General features: G+C 42.3%; 1 protein-coding gene across 6 annotated transcripts in view; it reads right to left on the bottom strand.

Moving 5' to 3' along the window:
- Positions 1-8,322, bottom strand: part of Fhl1 (four and a half LIM domains 1) — a 60,594-nt gene extending 52,272 nt beyond the window's left edge. Inside the window, exon 1 of one of the 6 annotated variants that reach the window (XM_052739808.1) lies at positions 8,175-8,322. The gene's annotated coding sequence lies outside the window, so the exon portion shown is untranslated. Of the gene's footprint in view, positions 1-7,595; positions 7,629-7,966; positions 8,108-8,174 lie in introns of those variants that run through there. The other 5 variants (XM_052739801.1, XM_052739769.1, XM_052739793.1 and 2 more) reach the window with 5 other exon arrangements.
- Positions 8,323-17,982: the final 9,660 nt, after the last annotated feature.

Raw genomic sequence — 17,982 nt, 5'->3', positions numbered from 1 at the left:
ATGTAGTGGCTGGAAATGTGCTACAGGGATGATTGTGAGGAAAGGGAAGTGGGCACAGTGAGACGGGCCGACAAAAGTTGCTCTGACAGTAACGACATGCAGTGGCCATCCAGAGAGAGGGGGACCCACACAGCTCAGAAAGGAAAGTCTTCATCCAGGGGGAAAGGGAGGAACCCTAAATACTTAAAAATACAGATTCTGTGTGTGTGTGTGTGTGTGTGTGTGTGTGTGTGTGCGCGCGCGTGCATATGAATTTGACTATAGGAGCCCACAGATGCCAGAGGAGCATGTTGGATCCCTGGAGCTGGAGTTAGAGGCAGGTGTGAGCCACCTGCCTGATGTGGGTGCCAGGAATTGAACCCGGATCTACTAGAAGAACTCTAAGTATTCTTAACTGCTGAGCCATCTCTCCAGACCCAAGAAGGTTTATTTATTCATATTTTATGTATGATTTTTTCACTTCAATGTATGTGTACTATATAAGTGCCTGTGCCCGAGGAGGCCAGAAGAGGGCATCCAATCTCCTGGGACTGCAGTCATAGACAGTTATGAGCCGCCATGTAGGTCCTTGGAATTAAACCCAGGTCCTCTACAAGAGTAGCAAATGTTCTTAACCACTGGACCCTCTTTCCAGGAACTTATTGAGAGTCAGATTAAAATAAAGTGTGTGCATATGTATCATCTACATGTATGTATTAATGGCTATACTGCCAGAATCTACTTAATTTAGAAATTAAATGAAATTAAGAATAACTTAATTTCCTGCCTGGATCTAAAACAGACAAAAAGTTTCAAATCTCCCGTAATCTGAACAGGTATCTCATTTTATAAAGGAAAAACTTTTTTCATGGAGAAGCCTTAATTATGGTCTCCTGGGCTACCACATCCAAAGTGTCTTAAAGTTGCCTTTCATTTTTACATTTACTGGCATACTTGACATGCTTTGATCTAGCCAGGCAGGCTAGGCTGGCCGGCAGGCCAGTGAGGTCCTCAGGATCCCCCCTGGGATCTCCTCCCTAGGGCAGAGCCTATAAGCACCTCCCGGGAGCTGGGATTGTAAGCATGTTTCACTGGAGACTCAGATCAGGCCCTTGAACTTACCCAGCCACCCCATTACCAACTAAGCTATCTCATCTGCCCCCAAACTTGATGTGCTGAGGGACAGGCCACCAAAAAGCTTAACTCAAATTAGAAAAAAAGGAAGAACCCAAGTCAGAACTCTTCTATTAACTGAGCCTCAGTTTCCTCATCTGTAAAATGAAGGGAGGAATGAGTTTCTGATACTGAAATCTACTCGTCAAAGGGAAGGAAGAGAAACTTGCATGCGTCATTCTTACCTTCTTTACATTGCAGACGGGAGCAGGCCAGAGGACAACTCCAATTCCCAGCGGCTTTCCCCTCCACCTGCAATATGATCGTGACTGGCTAGCTATGCAGCAGTAACTCAGATAATCGTCTGAGGGCTTACCCAACCTGAGAGTATTCTGAAGTTAGCAACTTTGCAACAGACTTGAGTCCACCATGAAAACTGGACTGCATTTTTAGAAGCAGCACAAAACACTGTCACTAACTTCTAGATGGCAGATCATATGTGCTTTTCGTTTTCTTCTCAAAGCCTTCCTGTGTTCTCTCTATTTGCCTACAACAGAGAAGCACTAATCTTATTGAAAACTCTGATTGACAGAAAGGATTGTGCATTCTTACAAGTTTCCCCAGGTCTCTTGTGATCTGAAATTCGTGGGGGGAGTCTGGAGAACGCAGGTCAGTGGCAGCTCACTAACCTCCCATGAACAAGGCCTGTTTCCACACCCCACACAGCGAAGACTAAAAGAAAGCACAGTCGCTGAGGTGGGGAGAAAACTGGGCAGTATCCCTATGCATGCCTGCACGCAGTGGATGATCAGCACTTGGCTGGCTGCTGTGGTCAGAATCAGGACATTTAATCATAATCACGATCTATGGCTGACAGTCCTATGTGGAAATCAAAACATGCATTTTATCTAAATAAAAGTTCTTTTCTCCCAGCACCCTGGCCCTGGAGAATCATGGTTAAAATTCCTTTCCAACTTAATGAAGTGAAATGTGATGACCCTTTTCTGCCTACACACACACACACATACACACACACACATTTTCCATACAAAATATGATTGTTACTGGGCTTTTAAAAAATGTCTTCTCATTTTATGCTCTAAAACAAAATACATCAAAAGTTAAGATATTTAGCTGTCAAAACAAAATACCCTCAAATGGAAAACACAAGTATGAATCTGATGTTTATTATAAAAACAACTTCCATAGAAAGTGTAAACGTTCAAATTGTAAAAAAAAGAGAAGACAAGATGCTGTCATTAGTGAGTTCTCTAAGGCAGCTCTAATGAAAGGAAAGGCAAGTTGCTGGATGGATGCCAATGGAGATAATGCCCAGGTGTGTGGCTATCAAAAAAGCACTGTCTTTTAATTCAGGTAAACCAGGGAATCAAGTTCTCCAAAATAAACACTGCAGTCTTTTGGGGTTGACCTCTAAAACAAATTCCATATTGAATTCAATTCTCATCAGTTGAAGAGAGAGCAGATACTCTCCCCCTTAGTTTCAACCTCAGTAGAGTAAAATCCATTGGCAACACACACTGCCTCTAAGATGACTTTCTACCCAACATCTACTTATTCTCCTCTCTCTCTACCAGGTACCCCAACTTACCACCAACATTATGGCAGGGACAGTGGCGTAGCCATGGAACTGCAACTCAAATCCCACCTCTGTCACTTCTCAGTGCTGCAGTCTTGAACTCTTTGTTGTTGTTGTTGTTGTTGTGGTTTTTGGTTTTTTTTCAACACAGGGTTTCTCCATGTAGGCTTGACCAGGCTGGCCTGGAACTCAGAGATCCACCTGCCTCTGCCTTCCAAGTGCTGGGATTAAGGAGTGCACCACCATGCCTGCCCCTAGTCTCAGACTCTTATCTATAAAATGTACATCTTCCTGATTCTGTTGAACTAAGAGGAGCAAATCAGATCATGAGTGCCAATACAACTCATAATTTCTGAAATGCAATCAAAAGAATTAATGTTGGTTCCCCTTTTTCCTCTTCCCTTGCTACTTACTCCAAGCCTGGCCAAATTTATCATTCCTGGTTTTAATTAATTTCAAGCAAGTTCAATGGTACTTAGGACATAAAGTAATTTTCAATTTTCTCAATACTATACTATTTTTATTATAAAAAAAACCTTGGAAATGAGAGTGTCTATATGTACCAATGAACTTGTATAGCATTTAAAATTTTGTTAGTTAAGATTTTTGAATGGTGCTCACCACAAGGGAGACCGTGAACTTCAGAAGATTTTCATCTCTACTTCCGAGGCTAATCAGCAGTGAGACCCTGGGCAACTTATTTTACCTCTCCAAACCTTGCTCCTCATTTTCCAAGTAAGAGAAATATGTAATGTATGCAAGTACCTGGAACAGAGTGCCATAAACACAAGCTGTTATTCTAATTATTCAGTTTGGTAGGCAGGAACTAGCCACTTTGAAGTCTAATCAAATGAACTCAGCCGAGGACTCTAGAGGGTCACACTGCTATTGTCCTTTCCTCTTCTGAAATTATGTGTTCCTGTGTTTTCAGAGGAAATTACATCAACCTTGGCATTACTGAGACTTCAAGCTGGACACATTTATGCTGGGGTTGCTGCCCTATGAGTTCTAGGATATTTAAGTAACATCCCTGGCCTCTAGTGACAAGATTCCAGGAAGTGCATCTGGAAAAAAAAAATCCTGGGCATTGTCCAGTTGACTCCCGTGTGGTGAATTCCCGGGGGATGAAAACCACTAGTCCAGCACATTCCACAAACAGAAGGGTTCTCTAAGATCTCAGATGGTACTCTGCAGAAGATCAAAGGTTTATCAAGCTACTATTAAATACTATTAACTCTTCTGGGCTCCATCATCCATGACAAACTATAATTCAAAACTGACTACAGAAAAATAATTTGGGGGTCTCAATTTGCCATTAGAAAACATTTTAAATCATAGGAAGGGAGGCTGGTCATCCACTTCTCACTATGGTACACAATAATGGGAAGATAAATTTAGACACGCCTTTAATCCCAGCACTCAGAAACAGAGGCAGGTGGATCTCTATGTGTTCAAGGCCAGCCTGGTCTACAGAGTGAGCTCCAAGAGAGCCACAGCTACATAGTAAGAAGATATCTAAGAAAATAAGAAAGGTGAATTTAAACATCAGTTAATCTGATATGTTCCATTTGATTTATAGAAAATATCTTAACACATTGTATCTATGTATCAACTTATCACACTGTACCTCATAATACATACAATTATATTGACTAATTAAAAAAGAAAAATGAGCACAGTGGTACATGCCTGTATTCCCAGCAATTAGGAAGCAGAGGCAGGAGGATTGAGAGTTGAAGGTCACCCTGAAGTACAGGAGACTTTGGCTCAAAAATAGTAACAAAAAAAATTAAAAGAAAAAATCCATAAACTCTAAGACACAGTCTCTCAGTATCAATGAGTGAGTGGTTCCAGAACCAACCTATAGATAGCAAAATCCATAGATGACCAAGTCTTTCATATAAAATTACATTGTAATTTGCATATAATCTACACCATTTTCTCATACACTTTAAATCACCTTAAATTACTTAGGCTTTCCAATACCATGTGAATACTATGCAGTTTTCATACAACAAAGGAAAGTCTATAAATGTTTAATAAAGATGTCAATTTTGTAAATATTTTCAACAATTAATTGGTTGAATCCAAAGCTATTTGTATTACCCAAAATGAAAACTATGTCTCAAGCAAAAGACACTGGAAAGAAATGACTATTGGCAGGACAGAAGAATGTTAAACGTATACACAGCTACTATGTGGATATTCAAAGACTCCAGACATGGCTTAATTATTCACAACAGATTAACCGTCTATACTTTACTTTTCTATAGTCACACCACAAAGGCAGGAGAGATTTCTTAAATACTTGGTATCTGGTCATATATTCTGCTTAATTAGGCACTGTGCTGGCAGAGAGAGAGAGAGACAGAGACAGAGACAGAGGGAGGGAGGGAGGGAGGGAGGGGGAGGAGGAGGGAGAGGGTGGGAGAGGGAGGGAGGGAGAGAGAGAGAAAGAGAGAGAGAGAGAAAGAGAGAGAGAGAGAAACTTTTTTTTCCTATGTTCAACAGGAGTTGAAAGAAAAAAAAATCTCTTAAGAAAAATAACTACAACATACTCCCTTTTATCCCAAATCCAAACAACTGGGTAGTTCGGTTAACAACAACATTAACAAAAAAGTGTAGACAAAAGTTAAGGAAAGCCGCCAGCAAGATAACAACTAAAGTTCAAGCAAGCAGGCACATTTGTTCAACTCTCACAAGGTTATAAAAGCCAATGCTGCTGGCACCAGGGAGGGGGGAGAGGGGAGGGGGAGGGGGAGGGGGAGGGAGGGGGAGGGGGGAGAGGAGAACCAGGAGGAAGAGATTAGGAAAACAGGGCACAGCCTCAGGAGATTAGCTGCCATGCCTTCAACAAATTATTTGTTTTTAATGTCTAAACTTGGGCTAGGGATGTTGTTCCATGATAACAGCGCCTGCTCTGCATGTGTGAGGCCCTGGGTTCCATCCCAGTACTACAACAAATGAATAAATAAATATCCTAACTGAAGGCCCGATGCTCAGTTTCTTACACAAAGGCTTGATTTACAAGTTACTTTTCCAATCAATAACTAGCCAAATCTTTAAGATTATTTAGAACAACTATTTCGTCAGACTGCTAATTTCTGAAAGTTCTTCATCTTTTTTCCCTCCCATTTTACAACAGGTCCTCAAAAAGCCAACAGAAAGACCCCCTTTGCTCCTTTTGTTTAGAGAGAAACTTAAGGCCCATTTTCCCACCAACATACTGCTCCTTTTAAGAGAATTTTTTTTAACCACGTTCAGCATTCTTATTTCTCAAAGGAAAAAGCACAAGGCTTAAATTATATTGTGAAAATATGCTCTTTCTCACTATTGCCTTGGTGCAGAACACACACCACATTAAACATTAGAATGGTATACGCAACAGCACAAGTAAATGCATTTTTGTTAATCATGTAGACCCATGTGCTATTTCCACTTAAACATTTCTAGTTTTAACATTTGCAATAAACAAAGTCGATATCTTATTCAAGTGATCCATTCATTTAATGCATATTAAATTATCTCCAAAGAACTCACACAAGAGGAATTTGTACCAATTTGCATGTTACACAAAAAGTCTAGATTTCATCCCCAAATCTAGACTTGCTAGAAAAATAAATATTTTCCTTCTCCAAAAAATTAAATGTTGGAATGGAAGCCTAGAATTTCAAAAGCCATGTATGGTTACAGAATCTATATGGTATTATTAGAATGCGTACTTTCTGTGTGGTGGTTTGTACAAATCATGGCCTATCTAACAAATTTCCTGTTGCATAAAGATTCTATTTGCCCTTAAAAATGTTAAATACATGTTTGTAAAGACTGAAGGTAGGCTAGATTGGAACCGTATGTAACCAAAGTGGAAAAGCATTATAGTCGTTGCACATTTAAGGCCCACAGCTTTTTAATGCACATTCTTCTTAAGCAAATATGGACATGAATTTCCAAAGACAAACTACCAACCCCAAGCCCTTGATTTTTTTCAAGTGTATGGAATGGGGAGTGGCCGGTTCCTGGAGATGGGCAAGGATGGGAATGCTTTACCCAATTCCACATGACCCATAATTTAAACTTGTGCTATTCTGTAAATATTCTCATTACATTTTAAAACATTACATTTATATTAAAACAGCCTTAATCAAGATAACGAAAATATTCCCAGTATTTTATAAACTCAAAATACATTTGCTAACATGGAGAATTACAAGCAATTACAAAATGATAGCTCCAATTAGGAAAACTGGATCTATTCCAACTTCAAATCAAAGGAGGCTTGGTCCCAATGGCATAACTTAAAGACGAGTACAGAGGGTTTCCAGCAAAGACATTTGTCCCACTCTTGCCCTTCAGGAAATTCAAAAACCAAATCTGAAATCACATTCATACTTTCTTGTCTCCTGTTCCCAATGTGCCACCCTACTTGTGGGGGTCACTGTAATCAGAATGAGCCTGAGAAACTCAAAAGGCCCAAATGCAGAAAATAATACAGCATACTCAGTGTTTCCTTTAGCCTTTCTGATTCAAACCTCTACCCAGTTGTGCTAAGCAATGGGAACTTTGGAAGCAGAAACCTCTTTCCCAGAGCCCAGGACAGCATGTAGTGGGAATTTCAAGCTTTTTGAAATAGAAAGGTCACACCCAGCAAGCAGTTTTCCTAACCCACCTTGCTAAGGCTCAACCAAGACTCAACCCAAGTGCTAGAACCTTCCCCTTGCTTCCTTCCATGCTAGAGCTGAAATCCAGTCCCCTCTCCCCACCCCCATTCCCCACGTCCCTGCCATTCCCCTTGGAGAGCAGAACCACGCAACCAGCCCTCTCCCTCCCTCACCATTCTCCTTGCACTCCCCTCCTTCCACCCCCCAGCATCCCCAAAGGGAAAACCACCACGCAGCTCCCTCAACACCTCTATGGAAGGAGCCAAGGCAGGTTCCACCTTCCTCTCCAGCCCAACAGGCGCCATCCTTAATGGAAAACCAACGAGGCACCCCCACCCCCCACCCCCCACATCGCTATCGTCGTCGTCATCATCATCATCATTGCCTGCTACTCTCAACTGCTGCAAGCTATCCTTTAAAAAGAAAAGGAAAAAAAATTCAAAGGTATTCCCACTTCGCCCCACCCCCCACTGCCCGCCATCCTGGGTGAGAAAACCAAAAGCCCCCTCTTTTTACTACAACCCTCCATCCTTGCAGAGGAAAGACCCAGAGCCACCCACTCTGAATCCCGACCCCCCAGGGGAGCGAAACCCCCCGGGGAAGAGGCCGAGACACGCACCCTAAGGGACCATGGAGCTCTGGGTTCCGCAGCCCCCCGCGTGGGCGAGGCCCCCAGCCGAGGCCGGAGGCCGCAGGTACTCAAGCCCTGCAGGTCGGCGCAAGCCCGAGCGGCGGCCGCCGAGCACTGAGCTGCGGCTCCCCGGGGACGCGGGAGGTGCACCCGCACACCCGGAGGGAAAGCGGGCTTACTGTCTGGGGATGCTCACCCGCGCAGCTGTCTAGGCGGCACCAGTGGCCGCTGCCAGCTCCGAGGCCAAAGCGCGGCGGCGACAGCGGCGACTGCGGACTGAGCCCCCTCGGCCAGGCGCTGGATGTAGGGCGCGCGGGGAGGGGCGCACGGGAGTGGGAGGGAGGGAGGGAGGGAGGGAGGGAGGGAGGGAGCACGCGCGGGGGCGGGGGCGGGCGCGGCCCACTCGGGGCGGGGTGGGGCAGGGCGGAGCGCGCGTCCGCCTGGGCTCTGCCCGTGGCTCTCTCGGGGGCTGCGGTGCGGGGAAGCGGCGCGCGCGCGCGCGCGGGAGCGGGTCAGGCAAGCGCGGGAAGGGGGGCGCGGCTGCGTGGGCCCCGCCTCGGGAGAGGCCCGACTGCCTGCAAGGCGTGCGCGGGTGCGCGCGGGAGGTGGCCGCGAGCCCGCGGTGGCGCGGCTTCCCGGAGCACCCGCTAGCTTGGGAAGGGCACGCGGAGGGCGGGCTGGGGGCGCTCGCCGCCCCCTCCCTAGCGGACGTAGGCCTTCCCGAGCTGCCGGGGAGTCACGAGTCACTGCAGGCAGCCGCGGCCAGAGCCTGGGAGGTGGGAGCAACAAAGAGAGGCAGCCAAGGTGGCCTCTCGCCTCTCCAGGGGCCTCGCTGACCTGCACACCCCATTACAGCCGGCGATTGCAGATCTCTTGGTTCTCATGCTGAGAGACCCACCGACGACCTCTCCCCCTTACTAACATGCGGAACAGAAGGAAAAGAGCCTTTATCCAGAGGGGTTTCCATCACTCCTAAAACACTTAGGACAGAGCGTCACATAGTGACTCCTTCTTTCACTCCTCCAGTTCAGTGAGCCTCACCATGTGCCAAGTACTGTGTCAAATGCTGTAGATACAAGCACAGTTGTGCACACACTCTCCCTTACTAGTGGAGCAAGAGAGAATATAAGTAAGCGAGAAAGTAATCACACTTGGATAAACGGCAGGTTAAGATGGGGTTGCAAATAATGTGGGTAAGAAGGTGGCATTTAATTTAAGCCCTGGACGGTATAAAAGCAGTACCATATAAAGAACCAAGGAAAACTTTCCAGACAGAAGGAGCAGAGGCAAAAATCCAGGAGAATCCGACCATGCCGGTGGACAGAAGTAGAAGGACTTGATAGAAGAGGATTGAGAGAATTGCAGGTGAACTAGAGAAATCTGCTTTGATATTTCTTCTTGTAAAGAGGAACAGAAAGGGAAAGGACCAAGGGGGATGAATAGGGTCGAGGAAAACTTCCATTTTCTGCTGTGAATTTGAAAGGTGGAGATAGTCAGTAGGGAATAGCTGGTGAGGCAGGAGAAAGGTTCATTAAAGGAGTCCAAAGTCTTGACACAAATTGAAGGCAGGATTGAAAGAGAGAATAGGTCCTTTATGCAGAAGCAGATGTTGCTGAGAGGTGGGGCAGCTGTGTATTTAAGCTAAGCAGTCTAAACATTGCTGTTTTCTCCATGCTTCACAAACCAGGTGGTGGCCTCTTTTACCAGGGAGCCAATAGCTATTTGCAAAATGCCTTTCTCTCCCTTGCTTCCCAGATCCTAGTTCTCTTTTCTTACCCTGAGCCCTGGAATCACTCAGGTTTGGTATTTCTGGATTAGCAAGATAAGTCTTGCTACACATTGCTTAGGAAAAGAAGCTGATCTGCCCCAGGCCATCATGGGAAAGCACTGAACAATTAACACTTCAAGCAGCTCCCCGCATACCAGCCCTGGGCTCAACCAGAAAGAAATAACCAAGAGCACTGACAATGGAAAGCTCTGGATGGCTCTGGACAGAGAGCCTGTTACTAGAGATTTTAGGATCAAAGCCTGGGCTCTGGCAGTCCTAACAAGATCGGATCTACCACCTGTCTCTGTTTATGCCAATTAAAGACACAAGTAATAGTGAAGAGCAGAGAAAGGAGATTTACTCTACGTGGCCACACTGAGGAGAGGAACAAATAAAGAGGTCTAGTGACCCTCAAGTCCATCTAACCTGACGATTAGGATTGACTAGAGAGCAGAAAGTATGTGTAGCTAAGCAGTGCTGGTTGTGTGTGATCTGGCCTATCATTGACTCATCACTAGGGCTCTAATACAGCGCGCAAGGTGATCTGACCATAAGTTGTCAAAACTGTGAAATCTCTTCTCGGAAAGCAGCTTCCTCCTTCAACCTTTTCCTTCACCCAGCATGAGATTCCTGGGAAGATTGTGATTATTTCACTATTCTACTAGCCAAAGGGAGGGGCACAAGTGTCTATCTTTAGAATATATCTTCTGACAAGAAGTTACAGACTTCTCTCTCTCTCTCTCTCTCTCTCTCTCTCTCTCTCTCTCTCTCTCTCTCTCTCTCTCTCTCTCTCTCTTTCGAGACAGGGTTTTTCTGTGTAACAGCCCTGGCTGTCCTGGAACTCACTTTGTATACCAGGCTGGCCTCAACCTCACAGAGATCCGACAAACCCTTTCTTAGGGAACCTTCCATTGCTCCATTGGTATTAATTACCCTTCCTTTACTGCCCTCCTTCAACCCTGAGCACTCTCAGCTCCACACCTTCCTTCCTGCTCCTTTCTTCCCTACTCTCCTCCCTGGTGTAGACATTCATCAAGCTCCCTGGAGCTCTAAGGTCCCTGGCCCCACCTCTCACACCACCCCAGTTAAATCTGCACCCAAAGCCAACCTCGCCTTCTTGACACTTCATCTTCTTTCATTGGAATTCAACTTCTGGAGATCTCAGAAACACATTGTTTCACTTAAAACATGTAAAGAACTATGGTAGGGTTGCTGAATAAGCAAGATAGAAGGAAAGGATTTGTCCAAGTGGAGTGTTTGTGTTAAAACAGTTTTGTAATGTTCTAGTGTGAAGATAAATAACAGGTTAGATTCAGATAGCATAATCTCAGACCTGAGCATACTTATTTTTTTTTTTGAGTAATGTAATAGACATAAGGAAAGCAGTAGTCAATTTCAGTAGAACTTAAAGCCCCTTGGAAGGAAATATGGAGCATTTAATACACAAAGCAATCAAGTCCTTTGCCTTCTCTTCAAAAGTACTGATAGAGAGAGGGATAAGAAAAGAGCTCAGTGGTAGAGTATCTGCCTAGCATGAGGCCTGCACCATGAAGAAGAGAGAGAGAAAAGAGAATCATAAGGACTGACAATTTTAGGTTATCAGGAGTAGTTTTAGTCACCATCTGATTTATTCTCATATTAGATACTATGATTTCTACCTTACAGAGGAGAAGAGTGAGGCTAAATAACTTTGGAGTCGGGATTTAAAAATAAAATATGGAGGCTCTAGAGCCCACAATCCAAACCAATAAACTGTAATTCCAAAACAACAAAAGAAGAATGCTAATCACCTTTTACCAATCCTAATTGGCTATTTATTTCAGGTAAGTGATTTGTTTTCTGAAAGTGTCATTCCTGAGCATCAAGATCCCCTTCCACAAGAGAGCTTAAGACTTAAAACACTTGGTCCATTTCAGGTTCATCAAGCCCCATGGCAATGATGGGGACCAACATGACCTCAATGAGTGCATCTACCTCTCCAGCCAACCATACTTTCCACTCAGAGCCTATGCTGCATCAACTTGAAGACTAGCAGGACCGTGAAATGTAGTATGTGCATTTCCCTCCCCCTATCTTTATCATTGAAGTTCAGTCTGCCTAGAACTGTTTCCGTGAATGCCTTATCATCTCTACATTTCTGGAGTAGCTCAGTCTCTGGAGGTCCAGAGTAGAACTCTGTTCCAATCCTCATCCCAACCCATTTCTCCTCCTATATTTCCTGTCTCCATTGTGGACATGTCACCCCCAGCATTCAAAATCAAAATTCCCATCACTTTTGATCTCATACCCAATAAATTACAAAGTCTGATAAATTCTCCTGAAATAGTAAAGCCTCACTCACTCCCTCTTTCAAGCTGCCCCTGAGCATCTCAGACAGCATCCATCGATCATACCATTAGCAGAGCAGACAACAGTGACATACTAGGTATTTCCACCACAAAATGGTGGGAAGTGTAACATGTCTTTCCCGCTTCTATCTCCCTCTAATTTCTTGGAACCTGGAAGTTCTTTTAAAGATATTTTTGGAGGCAAAATAGAGAAAATAGTACAATAAACTTGCATGCATCAAACATTTTCTTTAACAGTTACCTACATATTATTCATTTTATTTTACTTAGACTCCCTCCACTCATTCCCTCCAGACCACACACTCTGAACTTTTAAAAATGAAATGTAAAGTATCTATTCCATAAAAAATACCCCAGTATACATTGTTAAAAGATAGACTTTCTTCATTTTTAACAAAAGCACAATATCATCACACTAAGAAGAATTAACTAAAAATCCTTACTGTCAACAAATAGCAAGGTTTCAGAATTCCCTAGATGTCTCACAAATGTTTTTTATGCAGTTTATTTCTTCCAAACATAGTATGTTTAAAGACCCATTTAATTACACTGTATTAATCTGTTTTTAGCTAATGTTTCCTTGATGAATGAATGGGTAGGTGTGTGGACAAATAAATTCTCATTACCATCTCCCTTTTCTTCAACAGTCCAAATTCTATCCTGATGAAACTCTTCCATGATGACACAGTCCAAAACAATCTCTCCCTTTTCCCACAGAAGTTTTCATCAAGACCTCTTGCCCTTATTACATGAATTTTACGTTAAGATTGTAAAGATAGTTTATCTCCCCTATAAGGTTCCAGCTCCTAAAAAGTAAGTAACACATTTTACTCCTCTCTGTACACTTCTTGGCACCAAGAACAAGGTCTTGCTAATACTGAACAACCAAATAATTTATTTCTAAACTGAATAGAATTAATAATCAAAATTAACATCATAGATTTATGTCTCCTTCAAGTATAGTAGAAAAACTATTGTAGACATGGGCTCAGCTGTGAGTATGGCCTCCTGTTGGTTATGTGGTCCAGGGATATTTATAAACTTATACATCTTCAAACATTTCTGCTGGCATGCTTCCTACAATAAATCCAGCAACCTGTATATCTTTCCCTATATATTATAAATTGATATATAGAAACCTTTCATTCCATTTTCAAATAGCAACAAACAAGAATTTATTTTTGATCTATTGTAAATATTTACATTCTATGGTAAAATGACTACATCACTTATTGTATCTATCTAGTCAAATCTAAATACTACAGCTCATAGCAGGCACTTAAAGATAGGCCATTAACTTCTTTAACAGTTGAACGTTTTATGTTGTTCTCTGCATTTCCTCAAAGTCATATCTCCATTCCCTTCTGCAACAGAGGTTTGTCCTAATGTAACACATTTTATGCATATGAGTCTGGATTTGATCATCTGACATAGACCTTTTTTTAGTAGGGGAGAGCATGAACACAGTCTCCCACTGTCATAAATGATTTAGTCAAGTTGCCCATATTAGGAGAAATCACAGCAATCCGCTCACCCAAAGTGCAATGGGGAGCCTTGCCCTGGGAAACCACCTTCTTATTCATGGGGTCTCTCCTGCTAGGTATCTTCAGTTCAAAAACTTTATAAATTTTTAAAAATAGTTCAAGCTGGGCGGTAGTGGCACACGCCTTTAATCCCAGCACTCAGGAAGTAGAGGCAGGAGGATCTCTGTGAGTTTGAGGCTAGACTGGTCTACAAAGTGAATTCCAGGACAGCTACGACTGTTGCACAGAGAAACCCTGTCTCAAAAAGCCAAATTAAAAAAAAATAAAAATAGTTCAAATATGCTATTACAAAAATTTTGGAGATAAACTCCCTAGAGACTGAAGAAGTATTTTTTATCTAGTTCATATATTTGTGGATAAATATTGTTTATTATTAGATAAGACAAATATCAGTTTTTATTTTTTTCTTTACTAACTTTAGAAAATGTAAATGCTAAGTTTTGTTCACATAACTAAATAGAAGGGATGAAGAATTTTTCTCACAGCATTTGTCACACAATCTGTTGTTTCTTTTTGTTTTGGTTTGGTTTTTTGTTGTTTTTAGATTTTTTTATTTGTTTATTTATTTTTATTTTATGTTTATTTTATTGGTGTCTTGTCTTAATGTATGTATGTCTGGGTGAGGGTGTCTGATTCCCTAAAACTGGAGCTACAGACAGTTGTGAGCTGCCACATGGGGACTGGGAATTGAACCCAGGTCCTCTGGAAGAGCAGTCAGTGCTCTTAACTGCTGAGCCATCTCTCCAGCCCTGTTTTTTTTTTTAGTTATATATTATGACAATATACCACCAAAAATCATTTTACCGATGTATTAGCTCACCATTCTATTAGATCCTTCAACAACTTTGTTGAAAGCAAAGAATTTGAAACCCTCAGGGATGCGAAAGCCTCAGATATGCAGTGACGAGGATTCCAGGATTCGGCTTTGAACATCAACACCTTTAATTTGCCTCTTTGTCCCTGGGAAGTCTCTATCCCCTGGGAAACGCACCAAAGTCAGAGTGCCTGGGGAAGAAGGTTTGCTTCTTTTTTAGAGTAAGAGAAGGTCTGTGGAGAGAGAGGAGGCAGAAAAGGAACTCCAGCTGCCTGAGTCAGTGTTTTCAGTGGTAGGAAGGACAGTGCCTGTCTCCTTGTTTCTCACTAGTGAATGGACCTGTGGAGTCCTGGCAATCCTCTGTGGACACCAGTGTGATTTTCATTTATTCCAATTTCCACATGTGCAACTGAGGGTACTTATGTCACAAGATTATCTGGTGATGGCATTATGGATCATGTGTAAAGCTCCCTAGAACAACGTTAGACATATAGGTGAGTGGAAAATGTGACAGTCCCTCCCCAACTTGCCATTTTCATACTCCTGCTTTTACACAAGTGCTGTTATCTTTCGTCTTATTTGACTGGTGCAGAGTAAACAGCATGCTTTTTTTTAAAAAAAAAAAGGTATGTGATTTGGATAAGATAACACATTAAAAAAATCAACAAAAATGAGTTTGAAATACAATCTGAACGTTTCCCCACATATTTTAAAACCTTCAGGAAAGGCGCAAAGCTACACAGAGAAACCCTGTCTCGAAAAACCAAAAAAAAAAAAAACCTTCAGACAAATAAAAATCATGTTTACATAGACATATATGTTCAAATAATTATATGTCAGACATTGGTACAAAGTTATTAATACTAGATAGTACCTTTTCAAAAATTAAAAATAAGCCAGTGGTATACACCTTTAATCCCAGCATTCTGTAGACAGACATAGGCAGGTCTCTATGCATTTGAGGCCAGCCCAGTCTACCTAGCAAGTTCTAAGCCAACCAAGGCCACAGAGTGAGACCCTGTCTAAAAAACAAAAAAACAATCAAACAACCCCCCGACATAAATAGTAGAAAGAATAATTGAACAGGCACTCATAATCCCAACAACCAGAATTTGTAGCTACTAACAGTTTATTTCAACCCTAGTCCCTCTTTTAGGAAACGAATTAACTATCACAGATAAATATTTGATATTGGGACCACTACCACCTTTGCTTTCCAGAGTCCACCAGTACTCTCAGGTGATTTTTCCCTATGATGTTATGCCACCATGCACATTAGGGGTACTGTCAGCAGGGAGAAGACACAGCCCTACACTGCCATGCACAGCAGCCTAAGGCATCCCTTTATATTTTAGGGACCTCTATTGAGGTAACCTGGCTTTTTGGTTTCAGTACAGAGAGGAATTTCAGAACATGCCAGTATGAAGCAGAACTGGAATTTATCAAAAGACATTTTAAAAATTGATACTAGCCAGGCAGTGGTAGTGCACACTTTAATCCCAGCACTCAGGAGACAGAGGCAGGCAGATGTCTGTGAGTTCGAGGCCAGCCTGGTCTACAGAATGAGATCCAGGACAGCCAGGGCTATACAGAGAGACCCTGTCTTGAAAAACCACACACACACACACACACACACACACACACACACACACACACGCACGCACGCACGCACGCGCGCACTAAGTGTTGAATAAGAGTTAAAAGAAAGGCAGTTAAAAGAAAAGAGTTAAAAGAAGTGAAAAAGAATTACACATGAACACTATGAACAAATGTATGCCAACACATTAGATAACTTAGATGAAATGGAACATAATGGGATTATATCGCTAGCAATCCACAGAGCCTGCTTAATGATCAAAGCAATTTATCTAGGGGTTAACTCACAAGACAGAATAAAGGAATTTGTCGTAGGATTCTAGAAGGGTGAGGCACGGTCCAACACAGTTCTATGGCAAGCTCTGCCCTGGTCCATTCCAGCATCCCATATCACAAGATAGTGAAGAGAGAGAGTGTATGTGCATCCCAGGTCTTAGGGATCCCCCAGCAGCCACACCCCAGGGGCATGCACCTCAAGGTCATAGGCAGGTGTAATAGCTACCTGCTATGTCACTAGGAGCAGTGCTTCAGGGCATGGCTCAAACAGCCACCCACTATAGGAACATTTTCTGGAAAGACACACATCACTAAATATAACCCAAGGAGAGTTAAGAAATCTGAGCAGAGCTACAACAAATAAAAATAAAGTGTCAACAAATAAACGATGAGACTGAATTAGTAATTTGGAAATTTCCCACAAAGAATTAACACCAATTCTAGACAAACTCTTCCAAAAGTGAAAGAAGAAACCTGTGGTGGTTTGAAACAAAATGGCCCCCAAAGAGAGTGGCACTATTAGGAGGTGTAACTGTGTTGGAGTAGGTGTGGCCTTGTAGGCAAAAATGTGTCACTGTGGGGGTGGGCTTTGAGGTTTCCTTTGCTCAAGCTATACTCACTGTGGTACACAGTTCACTTCCTGTTGCCTGCGGATCAAGATGTAGAACTCTCAGCTCCTTCTCCAGCACCATGTCTGCCTGCACACTGCCATGCTTCCCGCCATGATGATAATGGACTAAACCTCTGAAACTGTAAGCCAGCCCCAATTACATGTTCTCCTTCATAAGAGTTGCCATGGTCATGGTGTCTCTTCACATCAATAGAAACCCTAACTAAAACAAAAACCTTCTTAACTTTTCCTGATACCCTGAATACCAAAGTCAAACAGTCTAAAAGCTAAGGACAGTTAAAAAGAAAAGAAAGTATACAACATCTCTTATGCATACAAGTATAAAAATCTCAGCAAAACACATCAAACCAAATCTAGTAACCCATAATTAAACACCTAAAATATTATATACCATGTCCAAGTAAGATTTATCCCAGGAATAAAAGAATTTGACAGGTTGTAGGATACAAGATAAATATGAAAAAATCATTTGTAATTCTGCACTATACCAGCAATTCAGTAATGAAATTAAAATAATTTCATTGATAATAGAATAAAGTACTTAGGAAGAAATTTGACAATAGCATAAAATTTGTACTCGCAAATTGTTCAAAGAAATTAAAGAAGATCTAGATAAATCAGGAAAAACCATGTTCATGGATTAGAAGACACAGTACTATGAAGATGACAGTACTTCCCAAATTTATGAGTAAGTCAACACAATTCCTATCAAAATCACAACTTTTTTTTTACTTCAGAAACTAGTACATGATTCTTCAGTTGACCCAGAACAGTCAAAGTAACCTTGGAAAGAAAGAACAGAGCTGGTGGAATTATACTGCTTAATTGAAAAAGTAAATGTAATGCTGTGGTAATCAAAACTATGTGCTGTTGGCATGTGAATAAGTATAAATCCATATGTGAATTAAAGTGGAGTTATCAGAGCAACCCTTACACTGGTGAATTGCTTTTAACAAGCATGCCAAGACAGGGTAGGGTGGAAGCAGAGCTGGAGAGACTGTTCAGAGGTTAAGAGCACTGGTTACTC

Source organism: Peromyscus californicus, unplaced genomic scaffold (assembly GCF_007827085.1).
Source record: "Peromyscus californicus insignis strain IS unplaced genomic scaffold, ASM782708v3 Scaffold_10__1_contigs__length_136768540, whole genome shotgun sequence".
Lineage (NCBI taxonomy): Eukaryota > Metazoa > Chordata > Mammalia > Rodentia > Cricetidae > Peromyscus > Peromyscus californicus.
Note: the sequence above shows the minus strand (reverse complement) of the source record. Positions and strands in the feature narration are given on the sequence as shown.